At 37.5% G+C, this 6,648-nt stretch overlaps 1 protein-coding gene across 7 annotated transcripts in view; it reads right to left on the reverse strand.

The window, feature by feature from the left end:
* Tcf12 (transcription factor 12) overlaps positions 1-6,648 on the reverse strand; it is a 263,062-nt gene that overhangs the window by 53,618 nt on the left and 202,796 nt on the right. The gene's annotated exons all lie outside the window — the stretch shown is intronic.

A 6,648-nucleotide genomic window follows, 5' to 3' on the forward strand; every position in this document is an offset into this window, starting at 1 on the left:
TCTCTCTCTCTCTCTCTCTCTCTCTCTCTCTCTCTCTCTCACACACACACACACACACACACACACACACACACACAGGAGAGAGAGACAGAGAGGGAGAGAGAGACAGAGACAGAGAGTGCGAGAGCAATCTTCTGCTAATCTGTTTTTAGTTTGTATTAAATTAGTGCACTTGTGAAAGGCAGCCTTGCTTGCTACACCTCTAGTTACATTACCATCTGGCATGGTCTAAAGTTGCTTTCAACTCTGATAAACACATGATCAAGCAATCAGGAACTGGAAACACTGAATCATAGGGTACAAGGAGGAGCCAGACAGTTAAGCCTTGTTCAAAATCACTTCCTGGAGAAAGTCATTTAAGTACCACTTCACTGACTAGAACATACTGTGTTTTAGAATTTTCTTTTTGTTGTTTTGTTACATTGTGAAAAAACATTTCTTAAAATTAGAAATTATCTTCAAAATAAATTACTTATGTTTAAGACGACATTCTTGAAAAGGAAAAGCTTAATGAATAAAAACTTTTGTTTATAAAGTTCCTTGGATTTCTCATTCACAACACTAATGAAGAGTTTACAAAGGAATGCATTCTTTAGAACATCTAGCATGAAATAAACAATTTGGTGATGGAGCAGGAAAAAGTGTTATAATTTAAAGATTGAAAGGTTGGTGAGTGTAGAGATAAAATGTTCATTCTAGCTAGTAAAGTAAATATGGCTTACTAGAAGTTTCCCCTTATTCCTATGGAATCGTTATTTATAGTTATATATTCATGTTAGAAACATTTCTTGGGAAAAATGTCTGATTTTTCTAGCTTATAATACTATAAAGTCAAAGACTTGAAGCTTTGTCTCTAAGTATGCTTCACACAGACACAATTTACTATCTAAAACACTCTTACAATTTATCATTTTGTAGATTCTAACCCACAAAAACAGAGTAACAACCTTTATTTTTTTCATTACCAACATCAAACCCTCTTTGTACTATTTCTTCTCTCTGTGCTTCAAAGATAACAGCAGGATTGTGCAAAGGGACACATCACCTTTTTAAAACACACTTTTCATGAGGAAGAAATCCACTGAAATATTCTATGACTAGTCTGTAACAAACAAAAACTGAACCAATGAAACAAACAAAAACCCCAAACAAACACCATTCTCAGGAAACATACTGATTGAGTCACAGTAATAAAACAGCACCAGGCAATACACCAACTAACATAGGATTCAAAAGCTGACAGCAGCAGGGCAACAATGAGCGCTCCCACTCTCCCCAGATAGAGAAAGGCCCAGCAGCAGCTGCAAAAGAACATCACTGCACAGCAGCTATTAAATGCCAGTCTGCAGAGTACAAGCAACTTCCTCCCTCCTGAGAGACCACAAAGGCCTGCTTCAGCCCTTGGAGAACTGTGTGAAAAGCTTTGATTTACAATTAACAATGCCATGTCTTAAAACCTTTCAAGTAAATTTTAGTCTTTCATAGACAAGTTATTCTCTTTTGACAGAATAACTAAACTGAAAAAAAAAAAATCAATCTAAGATTAAAAATTTCTCTTTTCTATTAATTACCAAAAAAAAAAATCACACTTTTCAATAGTAATTATGAGAGAATAAGGAGAAGAGGAAAGCCACAATGCACTGACAACTTTCAGTTGTTTTCTTTTCTAGCCTGAAATAACTTTTACAATGAGTAAGAAAAGAAAAGCCTGCAGAAGTTAAGCTCAACAGAGAAAGTGCTTGCTAGCTTTGCTGCTAAAACAAGCCGTATAATGTAAATCTCTATGCAGCCATGGCTATTATAACACAAGGAAACAGAATTTCTTCCCCCATTTTTATTTTAGAGGCAAGAATGTAATAATTTGAGGGCAGCAACTAGGCCAACAACAACAACAAAAATCAAAGTAAAACCTAACAAATCTATTTGGCGGGCAGGTGGGTGGGGCAGCTATAAAATTAACTGGCTAAGATTTACTGTTCAGTTTAAAAGTAGAAGAAGGGAGGGCTAGAGAGATGCTCAGTAATTAAGAAGGCTGGTCTTCCAGAGGACTGGTCTCCATTCCTAGCACCCACATGGTAGCTCACAACCATCTGTAACTTAAATCCTAGGGCATCCTTTTATGTCTTCCTGGGGCACTGGACACACATGTGTATAGATAGACACTCAAGCAAACACCATTATACATAAAATAAAATTAAAAAAAATTAAAGCATGCTAGAGATATGGCTCAGTGGTTAAGACCATTGACTGTTCTTCCAGAGATCCTAAGTTCAATTCCCAGCAATCACATGGTATCTTACCACCATCTGAAATAGGGTCCGATGCCCTCTTCTCATGTGTCTGAAGACAGTGATAGTGTACTCATATTAGGGGAAAAAAGGATATTAAAGCCCCCCTTGCCCGCCCAAGCCAGGTAGACCTCCTCTTCCATAAAGCACCATAGTACTATCTAAATTGAAAGGAGGCTTAGGAACCGCCCGGCTGGATCGTCATTTTCTTTACCACAATTATTAACTCTCTTCTATGTCAAGGTCTTTTTCTCTATTTAAAAAACAAAACAAACAAACAGCCCCCCCCCTCCCCGCAAACCTGCCAACAAATCCCCAGCCTCTGTAACAGCTGCAGCCCCTTTCTCTAGGCCACTCATCTTACAGGGACTGTTTTAGCCCATCAAGTGCTGCCCTACTCAATGAGCTAGTTTCATCTTTGCCTTCTTTCTTTTTTTAAAGGAATTTGTCTGGGGTTAATCTTATGACTCAGTTTGACAAAAAACGAGTCAGCTGGAGAAAGGGCGGATTTTCAAACCTGACTTCAGGCAGACCCGCCGCCAACATAGGAGTTCTGCACTGTTAGGAATTCTTCATCCTGATTTGTTTCTGCCCACAATGCTGCAGAAGAACTTAGGTCATGGTCAGACTTAATATTCACAACATTTAGTCTAACACCCTAAAATAACTCACAAGATGGGAAGCATGGAGCACACAGGCAGCATGATGAATGACAGAGACCCTGAAGAGACTATGACTTGGAGCCACACAGCTTTGATTAGCAAACCCAAGATTCCCAGCCTAAGGTTTATTGTCTTTCAGAAAGAAAGAAAGAAAGAAAGAAAGAAAGAAAGAAAGAAAGAAAGAAAGAAAGAAAGAAAGAAAGAAAGAAAGAAAGAAAGGTTATTGCTATTACAATATTTATAAGGCCTAAACTAGGTAAGTAAATGATTTACCTCTTTGATGACTTAAGAAGAAAAATATTTTCAGTTAAGTCAACTATGCTAAGTGCTTTTCAGGAAATTTCAAATTCTAGGCTTCTCTACAAAAGTCTCTGTTCTTTTTCATTTTCTGTTGATTGAAAATAGATATTCCACCGGGCAGTGGTGGCGCACACTTTTAATCCCAGCACTTCAGAGGCAGAGGCCAGCGGATTTCTGAGTTCGAGGCCAGCCTGGTCTACAAAGTGACAGCCAGGGCTACACAGAGAAACCCTGTCTCGAAAAAAACCAACCACCCCCCAAAACAACAACAACAAAAAACCAAAAAAAAAAAGAAAAGAAAGAAAGAAAGAAAAGAAGAGAAAATAGATATTCCTTGGTGAGATAGGCAAAATTAATGGAAATTATCTGTTTTCCATTTCTTTAAGTCTTCTACTTGTTCAGCTTCATTTCTGGTATTTGAATCAAGACAAGGGCCGTATCTCGTTAAAAACATATTTGTCAAAATCATCCTTAAGAATGTTTCATGTAACATAAAATTCTAGTGTTCAAAGAAAATTTTAATTGAAAGATAGTTTAACAATTAATCTTACCGTATACACTTATAAGCATACCACATTCCACTATCCCCAAAAACCATCCAACCTGGCTAGAAAAGTAAATCTAAACATGATACAAATAATTCTTCATAAAAAGTTGGCATCATTTCTAAGAAAAGTAGTCCCTAGAAGGTAGACTTTAAGGGTAATGAAAGCAAATTTAAAAGTTCACATAAAACTAAGTCCATAATCCTTGAAGGATGTATTCAGTAAATCACAAATTATTGAATCAAAGGAAGGTCAGAGTGAAAAGAGATGCAAGAGGGTTACTGCACTCAGGAGGCTGAGGCAGTAGGACCACTGTGTGAGGACAGCTAGGCTATGCCATGAGATCTTATCTCAAAAACAAGGGAAGACCAGAAGGTTCGAGTGCACAAATTCAAATGAAGACATTTCCAAGGCTTCCCCTTTCCAATTTAGCAGGAGAAGAAAGGATTTAAGAGACTCAAGTCCTAGGCGGGGCGTGGTGGTGCACGCCTTTAATCCCAGCACCTGGGAGGCAGAGGCGGGCGAATTTCTGAGTTCGAGGCCAGCCTGGTCTACAGAGTGAGTTCTAGGACAGCCAGGACTGCACAGAGAAACCCTGTCTGGAAAAAAAAAAAAAAGAGAGACTCATGTCCTAAATTTGCAGAATTTGGGGCAGTATTGCTAAGTCAGGCATATAATAAGACACCCAAATTACAGACTTCTTATCTGACCACATTTTTGTAGTATGTGCTACTTTGTAGCCAACAAACAAACAAATAAAAAAAAAAATTGAGTGTTGAAGAGACTGCTTCCAAGCCCCCAAACCTTCACACTCTTAAAATGTTTACAAAAAATAAAACAAGAATATAAAAATATAGTGAAAATAGTTCCCCCTTTAGCCACATTGCTGATGACTGCTCTACATTAAAGACAACAGCTATTGATCTGAAATCATAGTGACCTTGCAGCCACTCTCTAAAAAAACCACTGACCTAAGTTTGTGACCTTTACTTTGTTAATTCCCCATGGAAAACATTTTCCATTTAAGTCTTAATTATGAAGATAAACATTTTAACCAAAATCTACCAACTGTGCTATACACTAGTGCACATCATTTGGATGCTGGAGGTGTGGCTGAGTATGTGCTCAGTATGCCTACAGTCCTGGTTTGGCCTTCTCATGTCATCAGCAAAACAAAACAAACAAGTGACTCCCTCTTAAAACCATTACCAAGCACAGAGCAAAGACACATGATAAAGTTTATTTATCATGGGATAGCAAGTTTTTCATTACTTCTTTACAAATATCTCAAAATCTAATTTGAAGTCTAGAAATATTTCATGATTAACAATAAAGAAAATATCCATCTGAATAGTTAAGAGAAACCAATTAAATGGCCTGTACTTTGGAGGGTAGGAGCAGGAATACTTGTTTAATTTCTCTTTGAAAATCCCAAGACTATACTGAGAATGTGTAAGAGCTACCCAGTCTCCTGGAGAAGCAATCTGGTAAACAAATAGGATTCCTATGTCCGGACACCAACAGAAGTGTCAGGTCACTTCTATGGTGCTCCTTCCACAACTCCTTTATGAGGCACAGCTGCCACTACTGAAATATCTCAGAGCCAAAGCACAGGGTATGTACTTCTTTTGATCACACACCACCATGACAAAGCAGTTTTCTTTGAATGTTAAAATAGGTGGGGAGGGGAGAAAAATCCTTCCTGAACAATTAATAGTTCCTGGATCTCTTGGCTGACCAATGAATTCACCAATGAATTCACCATATGAATTGCAGTTTTTTACTTCTCAATCATCATTTAAAATAACCTGGTATAGAGTTATTATATGTTGCAACTTGATAATTGTTCTGGAGAAGGCTCTAAAATCATAGGACTGCCTACTGGTATTTGTGCACACACATAAACAAAACCAAATGACAAGGACCCATAGGGTCTTAACTTCTTCAAAATACACCAGAATTTCTGAAGTGTTCAAGACTGGAACAAGGCTTTGAACTTGTTAAGCAATCTAACAAAAACTATAGGCAAACAAAAGTTTTTTTTTTTTTTTAAAAGAAACCATCTATAAAGGAGAGTGTAGATAGGTTTTAGACTGAAAAAAAAATTTTTTTAACATCACACAGTTTCTGATTTTTTTTTTCCCCTAGGCATGTTCTTTTTCTTCTGGGCTGGTGAAAGTTTAACAAAAGTGGAACATGCCAAGATATTCTGTTATTTCCACATTTGTCTAGATAGAACCCTTCATGACATACAATCCAAAGCTCCAAACTTATGTACATTAAGTTATTTTTAGGTTGCAATCTATTTTTGTTTCAATAAAGATTTATCTCTAAACAATTGACACTCAAGGAGTAAAGCAAGGCTAGCTTCTAGCATATGCACTAAAAGAAATCATGCAGTTCCTAAATCTGTCTTATTTTAAAAGAACCATTTTCTTCTCCTCCTCCTCCTTCTTCTTTTCTCTCTTCTTTTTTTCTTCTTGCTCTGTCCCCCCTCCTTCCCAGTGAGGAAATCTTGCAAGTACATTGTTACTCTCTTTAGACACACTAAAAGAGGACATCAGATCTCATTCCAGATAGCTGTGAGCTACCATGTGGTTGCTGGGATTTGAATTCAGGACTTCTGAAAGAGCAGTCAGTGCTTTTAACCACTAAGCCATTTCTCCAGGCCTAAAACAACCATTTTTTAATTATAAATTCTGCTGATCACTCTTTTGTTTTTAAGACAAAATTTCTCTGTGTAGTCCTGGCAGTCCTGGAACTCACTCTGTAGACCAGGGTGGCCTTTGCCTTGTAAGTGCTGGGAGGTGGGGGGAGTGGATGTTGACCATTCTTTTTTTTTTTTTTTTTTTT

This window comes from Mus pahari, chromosome 10 (assembly GCF_900095145.1).
Source record: "Mus pahari chromosome 10, PAHARI_EIJ_v1.1, whole genome shotgun sequence".
Lineage (NCBI taxonomy): Eukaryota > Metazoa > Chordata > Mammalia > Rodentia > Muridae > Mus > Mus pahari.